We start from the raw sequence: 13585 nt of genomic DNA on the forward strand, positions 1-13585 counted from the left end.
TCGACCGAACACCAAAAAGTTTTTCAGCGGTGGATTATCCCACCTCAGTAATGCTGGTGACATTCCTGAGGGTTTCAAAGCTTCTCTAAGTGGTTTCACTGCAATGTGGAACGCCGTTCGGACTCGGATATAAAAAGGAGGGCCCTTGTCATTGAGCTTAACATGGAATCGGGCAGCACTCAGTGATAAGAGAGAAGTTCACCAATGTGGTATCACTATGAAGTCTAAGTGAGCCTGATACATCGGGGTGCCACCAAACCTAACCTAACCTAACCTATCCAATACACACTGAAAAAAATATTGTCGTGACGCCAAAGATATCATGTACTTAAAATACAAATGCGAATTATGCTTAGCATAGAGGGCGCATTTCTCTGGTATAACATTTTTTTTTCTTTTCAATGAAGTCGTTTTGTCTTTATAGTTAAGTGATTCGACATCAAATTGGGTTAGGATACCCATGGAAGAAATTTTTTTGACAAAGGTCAACTTGGCTTAATAATTCAGAAAAATTCTTTAAAATTAATGAAATCTTCTTTAAATTTGTTGTTATACCCTCCACCATAGGATGGGGGTATATTAACTTAGTCATTCCGTTTGTAACACATCGAAATATTGCTCTAAGACCCCATAAAGTATATATATTCTAGGTCGTGGTGAAATTCTGAGTCGATCTGAGCATGTCCGTCCGTCCGTCCGTACGTCCGTCTGTTGAAATCACGCTAACTTCCGAACGAAACAAGCTATCGACTTATAACATGGCACAAGTCGGATGGTATTGCAAATGGGCCATATCGGTCCACTTTTACGTATAGCCCCCATAAAAACGGACCCCCAAATTTGGCTTGCAGACCCTCTAAGAGAAGCAAATTTCATCCGATTCTGCTGAAATTTGGTACATGGTGTTAGTATATGGTCTCTAATGACCATGCAAAAATTGGTCCACATCGGTCCATAATTATATATATCCCCCATATAAACCGATCACCAGATTTGACCTCCTGATCCTCTTGGAAGACCAAAATTCATCTGATTCAGTTGAAATTTGGTACGTGGTGTTAATATATGGCCTCAAACACCCATGCAAAAATTGGTCGAAATCGGTCAATAATTATATATAGGCCCCATATAAACCGATCCCCAGATTTGACCTCCGGAGCCGCTTGGAAGAGCAAAATTCATCCGATTCGGTTGAAATTTGGTACGTGATGTTAGTATATGGTATCCACCAACCATGCAGTCCATAATTATATATAGCCCCCATATAAACCGATCCCCAGATATGGCCATTAACAACCATGCCTAACTAGACCCATATCGGTCTATATATATATATATAGCCCTTAGATAAATCGATCCCCAATCACAGAAAAATTGGTTCATATCAAGTACATAATTCTATATAGCCCCCATATAAGCGACCCCCATATTTCAATTCTGGCTGTCTACGTACCGTGCAAAAGTCCATGTCGATTCGTAGTTATTTGTAGACTTACCTATACATAACTTTTTTTTTTCTAATATATACCACGTATGGACTAACTCACAATTTAGAAAACGATGTTAAGAAGTTTTAAGATACCACAACCCAAATAATTCGATTGTGGATGACAGTCTTTCGTAGAAGTTTCTACGCAATCCATGGAGGAGGGTACATAAGATTCGGCCTGGCCGAACTTACGGCCGTATATACTTCCTTTTTTTGTATCTTGACTACAAAACGTTAAAAATAGGAGTATTTTTCATCACTTTATTTTAAAGACTTTTATGCTTGAAACAAACTTGTAGTCGAGTCTAAATTTGGAAATTTAATAGCTCATTTACATTACACTTCCAAAATCCACTATAACTAGATTTCAACTATCATTTGCCTTATCAAAAGGGGATTTCAAATCCACTTTTACTCGATTTCGAGCCTAATGTGAATGAGCTATAAGTTGTCGCAAACACGTTTGTAAAGGAAACGAATAAATTAAACTTTGTTATTATGCAACCTAAATTTCAGGCTACGCTATTTATACTATATTTAGGACAAATATCTTTAAAATAATGAAAATTTAATTAAAAGAATGTTTATAATCTTAGCTTTAAAAACTTTTTTTTTATTAAAGTTAGAGCAAAAATCTTGAAAATTTGCGTCCCTCCGTCATATGTAAAGTCATATGTCTAAATCTTGTCTAAACTAAGCAAAACTTTCCTTAAAGTAAAGAAAGAAATTTTTGATTTAAAGAAATCGTATTGAACCCTTATATTTAAGACAACAAAAACTTCGAATATAGGCTAAGACTTATTTTGAGGATTTTGCACGTTTGTTTTAGTTTTTCGGGAATTAAAAAACAGGAAAAAATTAAACCAAAAATACAAAACACTCAAAATAAGTCTTAGCATCGGTTTTATCTTAAATCTAAATATTTTCTTTAAATCAATATTTAAAGCTAGATAGGTCCCAGTAAGGTAAAAATCTTTGGATCCAAGTAAACCTTTTTTATGAGTGCCAGCGAATATCGGCTTCTGTTACCACATCGCAAGTAATTCGATTGTGGATGACAGTAGAATTTTGTACACAGTCCATGGTGGAGGGTACATAAAAATCGACCTTACTGAACTTTCGGCCGCATATACTTGTTTTTTTTTCACCACCACCATCACCAATAGAATGTGTATGAATTTATATCCCCATAGAATAGTCTGAATTGGTGCTTGTTGGTGTTGTTGCTATCTGAAGATGGAAGATGTATTTATGCAGCACATATGCCAAGTTAAATTGAAAGGATAATTCGCCTTCAAAAGAATACAAAATGCGATGACTACGAAGAGTAATGTAATGGTGAATACAACGGCTACTATTATTGACAAAAAAAACAAACACCCTCATGGAATGTGAGGAAATAGCTCTCTCACATTGTTTTCGCCTTTTGTGGAATCTATGGCTTTTCTAGGGAATCTCGAAATGTACCATCAATAAAAGCAATCAAAATGACCAAATTTATTATCGGAATTTGTCAAAATTCATTCTAACGCTATATGAATTTTACAGCGATTTATTAAAAGGTAATTACTCCATAATCTTCATGTGCTCTTTAGAGGTGTGCACGTAAATAACATGTTAATCACTCAAAAATATGTTAAAATACTAATATCATATTTATTAAAATCTTAACGCTTACATGTTTGAGAGCGGAAGCATTTTCCAGAGCGTATTTTTCGGAAATTTGTTACTCACGCACACTCACGAACAGATTACTTTTGTGACTAACAGCAAGAGAATGAAGCCGCCGAGTCGCGCCGCCAGTTTTAGCTGCCGCCGATCATTTTATGCCTCTCGATGCTGTAGCTGAATATGTCGGCTCATCTCGACTCAAATTTAGCTGCCAATTAATCAAAAATATTGATTTAAATATGCAAAATTTATTAATAATTGTTGTAATTTTGCCAAAAAATTGAACCTTCCACCTACAATCAATCAGTATTAAGTTGTAATTTTTACATTTAATTTTAATTAAATGTAAATTTGATTGTCAGATTAGTTGTACAATTAATCTCTTTAAAATTCGGGTAACTTCAAATTGATTTTATAATGGGTAATTGTGCGCTTCCGAATAGACAAATTTATATCGCCTTAGCCGACAAGCCGCCGCCGATAGAGGCAAAAATTTAGTGTCAACCGCCGCGGACAAAAATGGGTCAGCTTCATTCTCTGCTCACGACACACATGCTTTTGCCAAAATCAGCGTTGCCAGAATTGTTTCACCAAAAAGTTTTTCAGCGGTGGATTATCCCAACTCAACATTCTGCTTGAAGCATATACGAGTATATTTTCAGGATTGGTCCAAACCAAATATTGTTTGTATTGTTCAAACATATGTTTTACCTTAGGCATACACTGATAGGAAAAAAATTGATAGGAAATAATGACATTTTCATTGTGTGTATATATTTTTGAGGCCTTTTGGTTACTTGCAGCATTCTCTCTCAGTCTCTCTTTCTAAACATATTTATGTTTATAGGCATTTTGTAAATTAACATATGTTTGCATCCACACATATTATATTAAAAAAATATGATGTCCCAAACATAATATGTTCTAACATATTAACATATATGTCGCAAACAAGTTATGCTAGTTTATGAGCGTTATATGCTTACTCTCAAAAATAATGTGCTAGAAATTTGAGTTCCAAACATATAATTTTTATACCGAAACACAGACTATGGGCTAAATACTAAAACATTTGAATTAAATGTATTATGCATAAAGTGCAAAATTAAATGCAGGCATATTTGTATTTTATTTTAATAAATGCAGTAGTATAATTTACCTGAATGTACACTTGGGTTTGTCACGAAATAAAGTATTAATGAAATAAATCTTGTAGCAATTGGACTCAGAAGACGCTTCTTATTAAAGGGTGATACGGTCAAAATTTGGTCAAGGGAAAACGCGTGTAAATCGGTGAAATCGTTTATTTAAAAAATCATATAAAATTCATAAACGTATAAAATTCAGGAAAAATATTCAGTTAGGCTTTCGCTTTTCCAAATCCGAATTGCCGGGCCTCACGCTTGACACCTGCCATCAGATTTTGTACAGCCACCTTGTCCACCTTCTTCACCACAGAAAGCCAGTTTGCCGTGAACTGCTGCTCGTCCTTAGCAGTTTTTTTGGTCTTCTTTAGGTTCCGCTTGACAATAGCCCAGTATTTCTCAATTGGGCGGAGCTCTGGCGTGTTGGGAGGGTTCTTGTCCTTGGGAACCACCTGCACGTTGTTGGCGGCGTACCACTCCATGGCCTTTTTACCGTAATGGCAAGATGCCAAATGCGGCCAAAACAGTACGGAACAACCGTGTTTCTTCAGGAAAGGCAGCAGACGTTTATTCAAACACTCTTTCACGTAAATTTCTTGGTTGACAGTCCCGGAAGCTATGAAAATGCTGCTTTTCAAGCCACAGGTACAGATGGCTTGCCAAACCAGATATTTCTTTGCGAACTTTGACAGTTTTATGTGCTTGAAAATATCTGCTACCTTTCCCCTTCCTTTTGCCGTATAAAACTCCTGTCCCGGAAGCTGCTTGTAGTCGGCTTTGACGTAGGTTTCGTCGTCCATTACCACGCAGTCAAACTTCGTCAGCATCGTCGTGTACAGCCTCCGGGATCGCGCTTTGGCCGTCGTATTTTGTTTATCATCGCGATTTGGAGTCACTACCTTCTTGTAAGTCGATAGTCCGCCTCGTTTTTTGGCTCCATGCACGGTTATAGACGATACACCCAGCTTGCGGCATCTCGGAGAGAGATGTTAGGGTTTCGCTTGAAACTACCGGCAACTCTCTTTGTTTTCGATTTCCCCCCGATCCAGACTTCCTGGCTGTCGACAAACGTTCCCTAAACACTTTAATTACATTTGTAACGGTTGATTTGGCAACTTTTAGCGATTTTGCCAGCTTTGCGTGCGAGTAGCTCGGATTTTCGCGATGCGTGAGCAAAATTTTGATACGCTGCTCTTCTTGCTTGGACGGCATTTTGACAACTGAAGAGTAAATTCCAAAATCAAAATAGAAGCAACATTCTACACACACACACCTTCAAAATGAGGGGTGTTCAGGTTTTTTAAATGCAAAATTGAAAGAAATACGTCAAGTTTATATTGACCAAATTTTGACCGTATCACCCTTTACGCGAATAAAGCATACTCATAAGTGGTAAACATGCACTATGTTTCGTTCCCCACGGTATGTATTCAAAGCGGACATACTAGCCATTGCGCCACGGTGAACTATGGGCGAAATCATGATTTTAGCGACAAAAAATACTTCCCACCAAGCTAGCTTCACAAAATTTGGTGAGTAGATTTGTAGTTATAAACAAGTATATACGGCCGTAAGTTCGGCCAGGCCGAAGCTTATGTACCCTCCACCATGGATTGCGTAGAAACTTCTGCTGAAGACTGTCATCCACAATCGAATTTCTTGGGATGCGGTAACACTTGCCGATGGCAAGGTATCTTAAAACTTCCTAACAACGTCTTCCAAATTACAAGGTAGTCCATACGTAGTATATATTAAACTAAAAAAGGCCGATTAAATACGTATATAATTAAGTTTAAAGTTTCTATTGAAATAAAATTTTGACAAAATAAAATTTTGACAACATTTTCTATAGAAGTAAAATTTGGAAAAATTTTTCTATAGAAATAAAATTTGGAAAAAATTTTCTATAGGAATAAAATTTGGCAAACTTTTCTATAGAAATAAAATTTTGACAAAATTTTCTATAGAAATAAAATTTTTACAAAATTTTCTATAGAAATAAAATTTCTACAAAATTTTCTATAGAAATAAAATTTTGACAAAATTTTCTATAGAAATAACATTTTGACAATGTTTTCCATAAAAATAAAATTTTGGTAGATTATTTTTGGCTCGAGTGGCAACCATGAATATGAACCGATACACCGAAAGAATTTTCTTCGTAAAAAGAATGGAAAAATTTCGTTAAAAGTACGAAATTTGTCATTGTTTTACAATCAAAGAAACTTTTCATTAAAAGTACGAAATATTTCGTACTTTTTACGAAGAAAAGTTCTTCCAAAAAATTCGTAGTTTGTAAGAAAAAAATTCGTACTTTTAATGAAAAATCTTCGTACTTTTTATGAAACAATTTTCTTTCTTTTTTGAAAATGTTTCGTACTTTTTATGAAAAATTATCGTAGTTTTTATGCAAAATTTTCGTACTTTTTCTTCAAAAAAGTTCGAACTTGCATTTGGTGAAAAATTACATCACTACTTTACATCTTAAGTTTTTGAGTAATTTTTAGTTTAATTGCTTCACTTTTTTTCGTAGCGCGCTATCACCCAATTGAGAAATAGCATAGACTTGCATAAACAAATAGAATAAAGAATAGAATAAAATAGTCGAAAGTGCATTTGGTTGTAGTTACAAGTGTGAAAAATTACATCACTACTTTACATCTTAAGTTTTTGAGTAATTTTTAGTTTAATTGCTTCACTTTTTTTCGTAGCGCGCTATCACCCAATTGAGAAGTAGCATAGACTTGCATAAACAAATAGAATAAAGGAACATTATAAAAGACAATTTAATGCCGCGAACGGAAATTTTACAACTTCAATGAAACTTCTTCGTTATTTCAAAGAAATGTTTCGTACTTTTTATGAAGAAATTTTAACGCAGAATCTTTCGTAGAACATTCGTAAAAAGTTCTTCACAAAATTTGAAGAAAGTTTCGTTAAAAGTACGAACTTTTTACGAAGAAAAGTTAATGTAAAATATTTCGTAGAAATTTCGTATATTCGTAAAATTTACGAAAATGAATGAAAATTTCGTTATTTTAATGAAGAATTCACGAAGAATAGTTAATGAAGAATTCTTCGTAAAATTAACGAAGAGAATTCTTTCGGTGGATGGACCGATTTTTGTGTGATTGGGGATCGGCTATATATAACTATAGACCGATATGGACCAATTTTGGCATGGATATTAGCGGCCTTATACTAACACCACTTTGCAAATTTCAACCGGATCGGATGAATTTTGCTCCTCCAAGAGGCTCCGGAGATCAAATCTGGGGAACGGCTTATATGGGGGCTATATATAATTATAGACCGATATGGACCAATTCTTGCGTGTTTGTTAGAGAATGGTGTTAGAATACCATGTTAAAAATTTCAACCGGATCGGATGAATTTTGCTCCTCCAAGAGGCTCCGGAGGACAAATCTGGGAATCGATTTATATGGGGGCTATATAATTATGGACCGATATGGACCAATTTTTGCATGGTCATTAGAGAAAATATACCAACACCATGTACCAAATTTCAGCCGGATCGGATGACATTTTCGTTTCTTAGAGGCTCCGCAAGCCAAATCGATCGGTTTATATGGGGGGCTATATATAATTATGGACCGATGTGGACCAATTTGTGCATGGTCATTAGAGAACATATACCAATATCATGTACCAAATTTCAGGCGGATCGGATGAAATTTGCTTCTCTTAGAGGCTCCGCAAGCCAAATCGGGGGATCGGTTTATATGGGGGCTATATATAATTATGGACCGATGTGGACCAATTTTTGCATGGTTGTTAAGGACCATATACTAACACCATGTACCAAATTTCAGCCGGATCGAATGAAATTTGGTTCTCGTAGAGGTTCCGCAAACCAAATGGGGGATCGGTTTATATGGGGGCTATATGTAATTATGGACCGATATGGACCAATTTTTGCATGGTTATTATAGACCATATACTAACACCATGTACCTAATTTCAGCCGGATCGGATGAAATTTGCTTCTCTTAGAGCGATCGCAAGCCAAATTTGATGGTCCGTTTATATGGGGGCTATACGTAAAAGTGGACCGATATAAATCAATTTTTGCATGGTTGTTAGAGACCATATATAAACACCATATCCCAAATTTCAGCCAGATCGGATGAAATATGCTTCTGTTAGAGGCTCCACAAGCCAAATCTGAGGGTCCCTTTATATGGGGGCTATACGTAAAAGTGGACCGATATGGCCCATTTGCAATACCATCCGACCTACATAAATAACAACTACTTGTGCCAAGTTTCAAGTCGATAGCTTGTTTCGTTCGGAAGTTAGCGTGATTTCAACAGACGGACGGACATGCTAAGACAGACGGACATGCTAAGATCGACTCAGAATTTCACCACGACCCAGAATATATATACTTTATGGGGTCTTAGAGCAATATTTCGATGTGTTACAAACGGAATGACAAAGTTGATATACCCCCATCCTATGGTGGAGGGTATAAAAATGGATTTTAGAAGAATGGGCGTACCACGCCCCCTTTTAAAGGGTTATTTATTTATATATTTATAATCATAATGAATTATGAAAATAAACAAGAAATATAGGTGCTAACAACATAGGTTTTCGACCTGGAGTCCTTTTTAAAGTAATGGTGCGATTTTTTTGCAGCCTTCAGCAAAGTCTTAGCTACTGACTAGGCAAACAAAAATACTGAATATACACGCAAAAAAATAATTCTTTCCTCCCAAACGAAATTTTAGACAAACAAAGTTCGTTTCTTATTTGCTTTTCGCTGTAAGGAAGTGTATTTGGAAGAAAAGTATATACTTTTTGTGATAAACATTTATTCTTTTCAGGATGTAGCAACAATTTCATAAAGACTAACTCAAAAAATTTTTTTTTTCTGGCTAATTGCATTTTCCCTCACATCTTTCTCACTTCCACGAAGTTTTTTAGTTCTTATCACTTTTTTCTGTAATACAAACAATGTAGAAGAAATTAGACGATTTTATAAATTTTTAAAATTTTTTTACCTTTCGCCTGGACGGAGAATCGAACCGCGGACCATGCACTTTGTAAGCCAACACACTAACCACTGAGCTATGTACCTGTTATGGTCATCAATAGATAAATATCCATTTAAGTTATATTTATATAGCATAGCTTGCGGCGCCCACGAACCGAATAAACAAAGTTTATTTAACAGAAACAAACGTTTAGTTTGGCACCGTGGAGCAGTGGTTGCTACGTCCGACTTGCATGCCAAGGGTCGTGGGTTCGATCCCTGCTCCGACCAAATTTTTTTTTTTTGTTTTTTTTTGTTACATATATTCCAGATATGTTCGGAATATTCCGAAAAAAATGTTCAATATTACATTTTAGTATATTAAATTTTGAACTGTAAAATGTGTCTTATTAAAGACCTTAAGTCAGAAAAGAACGGTGTTTGATATAAACGAAATGGACTCTGTTGTTGTTTCAAAAATAACTTTTTTTATTGAAAAAATAAAAACTTTGTAACAAACGAATTTTTTTGGTGATAAAAGTTTAAAATTTTCGAAGCAATTCAAAAAACTCTAACAAAAGAAAAACGTTTTCGGTACACGTTTTCCAAACGTTTTTTTTCTTTGCGTGTATTAAGTCGGAAAATTTTCACCTTTATGCTCAAAACTCAAAAAATGTCCAAAAAATTACATTTTTTCACCGATTTTTTTTCGGTTATCCGACTACACCTCATGAACTATTGAAAATTTTGCCGAACACAGAAAAAACTGAAGCAAAATAAAAATCAATTATTGGCATAATTGAATGAAAAAATTATATCAAATACGATTTTTATTAAGTCAAACATGAAAATAATTGGTTGAATGAAAAACTGGCAAAAATATCAAAATTCTCTGGTAATTGAATTCACAACACATCAATTACTATATTCAATTGGACCAAGTATAAAAGTTATTGATTTAAGTATAATGCGTAATTGCCTCATAAAACTGTTTATGACGTTGCTACGTAACGAAAAATAAATAAATAGAAACAATAAAATGTCATTTATTTTTATTATTAAGAAACTTCGTAAGTAACATACATGGTCGAATTTACCCGCAAATAAACCGTCGTATCGGTACCGCGAGTCGAAATGATTACATTAATAACATTTTTGCCGCATCATATTTTATTTTTCTCCCAGGTAAGTACCTTTATCTAAATACTAGTGTTTTTGGTCGAACGCATTTTTTTTTTGTGGAAACTACACTCAAAGAATTCTCTTAGTAAAAATGAACATTTTCATTGTGAGTCTAACGTGTGAGGTGTTAGAGTAACTCTTTCTCTCTCAAGCATATTTACGAAATACTAATGTACGTTCACGCATACAGAACTCTTAAAGACGGTTAATAATTTTTAGACTCTTCGATTATTAGTCGGAATCATGAATGTTTCACGGCACTAACTTCTTACGATGGAAAGTTACTATAATATATTTAGTTATATTTCGTGTATTCGTAAAAAGCCGTTCGTAAAATTTGCAAAATTCACAGACAACTTTAATAAAATATGTAAATGAATTCTTTTGTTGTATAAACGTATGTTACACACATCCTGAGTTGGACCATTCTAAAACTTGCGAAAAAGCTTTGGAATATACACATAATTACATTCTTTCTATTTACACCCTTCACCACTACTGTGGTACAGGGTATAATAAGTTTGTGCATTTGTATGTAAAGCCAAGAAGGAAAAGTCTGAGACCCATCGTTTAGTATATACAGAGTTGTACATTGATTCAAAGACAATCGCTATTGATTTTGGAAAAAATCGGTTCAGATTTAGATATAGCTGCCATATATATTTATCACCGATGTGGTCATAATTGACGTATTTATCAACTTATTTTCTTAAAATTTCGCACAGCCACGTGCACTGAAAAAAAGCATACTCGGTTCCAAAGATTTTGTCTTTACTTTAAAATATTTGGTATTGATTCCGAGCCAAAGAAGCGGAGAATACAAGTAAGGATACCTTTAAGACACAATTCTCTTTTATATTTAGGTTTTGTGTACTTGCTTCTAGGAAACAAATTTTAATTTTTCGCTTTCTTAGCTTTTTTTCTTCATATGCTATCAAAGTCCTTTAAAAACGAGTTAACGGCAACTTTATTTTCCAAATTAGGACTCGACTTCCAGTAGAAATTATGCTATGTTTGAAGTAAAAAACTTCTTTAAAATAAAGTTTTGAAAAACATGTCCTATATTTGAACGATTTTTTGCTTTGTAGTCAAGATGCAAAAAGACAACAAATTTAAAGACAATTACATTAAATTTAAAGAATTTTTCTGAATTATTAAAGTCAAGTTGACCTTAGCCTATAAATTTTTTCTTTCATGTTAAGATACCCATTTTTAAGTCATCGACTTTTGGACAAGGAAAATAACTTTATTTTAGAGAAATGCGACTTCTATGCTAAGCAAACTTTGTATTCGTACTTTAAAGACATGAAATCTTTGACCTCACGACAATATTTTTGTCAGTGTGCAAAATATTAGCCAAATCGGTTCAGATTTAGATATAGCTCCCATATATATCTTTCGTCCGATTTGCACCTATATGATTATTAATAAATTTATATTTATTTTTATCTTCAGATTGATATTGATTTTGCTTTAAAATTTCCTTTTGCAAAAGATATGAAAATTACATGGACATCTTTGGAAAATAACATTTTTAAAAACCAAATTGCCGAACTCTACTTTACTTAAGAAATTCGATGACGGGTATACATCTTCAAATCAAGGTTTGTATTATTATATAGTCGATACGTATGTAAATAAGCAATCTTATGATTTCAGAATCGAAACAATTTGCAAAATTCTGGACTTTGCATCAAAGGGTAAACTCTGATGAAAATGGGTGCAAAATAAGGAAGACATATAGTATTTTAGACTCGCAAGAATCTTTTGCATTTATAAGAAGTATATTTAAAATATTTTATGTCTTTAATTTACAATATCCAGAAGAATCAGATATTTTTTATAAATTCATTCAATACTTTTTTATGACATGCCTAAAAAGAAAAAATACGAAAAAGTTTCCGTTATAAAAAATTAAATTTTAACACTTGACTTATAATGTTTAACTTAAATTGTTTCATTTACCAACACATTATCTGAAACCATTTCAATCTTTAACTGATATATGAATTATACGTATTTCATATCTATACAAAAAATGGTTACAAAAAACTATTCTGAATTATCGTTTATAAGTTTTTTTATATTTTTAGTGTTATAGATTTAACACAATTATTCATATTGCTTTTTTCTCCAACTCGTCCATATTTTATATAAATTTGTATTATTTTATATTATTCATTTCACTTATATATGTTTGTAAAATAAAATTTAATCTTAATAAAAACAAAAAAAAAACATTTCTCAGTGTATTTATTCATAAAAATTTTTTATGGGAATTTAATAATCTATATACTTAAATCAAATATCATAGTAATTGAATGAAATGGGAACACCAATTACTTCGTCACTTGAACTCAATACAGAAGTAATTGGTTTACAGTACTAAATTGATTACCATCGTATTAAACTTAATTACGATTTTAATTGATTTAACGCACAAAATTTAATAAACATTTAACTCAGTTAAATTACGACCGTAATTGAAAAGAAGCATATGATTCAAGTACAAATGTATTTAGATTGATTACTATCTCATTTGAATGTCATGCCAAATTCCAATTACGTTTCTACTCAATACAAATACCCCATCATTTGAAAATAATTTTACAACGAAATTACAATTTGGGTAATTGGATTTACAATTTTCGTCATAAGCTGAAAATCAAATACAAAAATAATTGAATTCACAATTTTTGTATTTGATTCAAATATTCACTTTTTTCTGTGAACAATCAAGGTAAGAAATATAGCCTATAAAATTATAAACAACTTTTTAGTACGCACAAAGTTCATATGACAATTTAACAAAATTTTTTGCAGTTTTATTTGTTTTTTTTTTCTTTTTTCGTAATCGTAGCATTTTAAAACGTTTAGTGACTTTCCGAGTAAATTAATGTTTTTTTTTTATACCCTGCGCCACACTGTGGAACAGGGTATTATAAGTTAGTGCATATGTTTGTAACACCCAGAAGGAGACGAGATAGACACATGGTGTCTTTGGCAATAATGCTCAGGGTGGGTCCCTGAGTCGACATAACCATGTCCGTTTGTCCGTCCGTCCACTGTCTGAGAACACATTTTTGTGATCAAACTCTA

The 13585-nt window shown here is 33.5% G+C and overlaps 1 long non-coding RNA gene across 1 annotated transcript in view; it reads left to right on the forward strand.

Moving 5' to 3' along the window:
• The window catches only part of LOC142234535 (uncharacterized), a 145847-nt gene extending 133663 nt beyond the window's left edge, over positions 1-12184 (forward strand). Inside the window, exons 3-4 of the long non-coding RNA XR_012721640.1 lie at positions 11942-12090; positions 12146-12184. This is a non-coding gene — a long non-coding RNA (uncharacterized LOC142234535). The remainder of the gene's footprint in view (positions 1-11941; positions 12091-12145) is intronic.
• The last annotated feature ends 1401 nt before the right edge of the window (positions 12185-13585 follow it).

This window comes from Haematobia irritans, chromosome 4, assembly GCF_050003625.1.
Source record: "Haematobia irritans isolate KBUSLIRL chromosome 4, ASM5000362v1, whole genome shotgun sequence".
NCBI lineage: Eukaryota > Metazoa > Arthropoda > Insecta > Diptera > Muscidae > Haematobia > Haematobia irritans.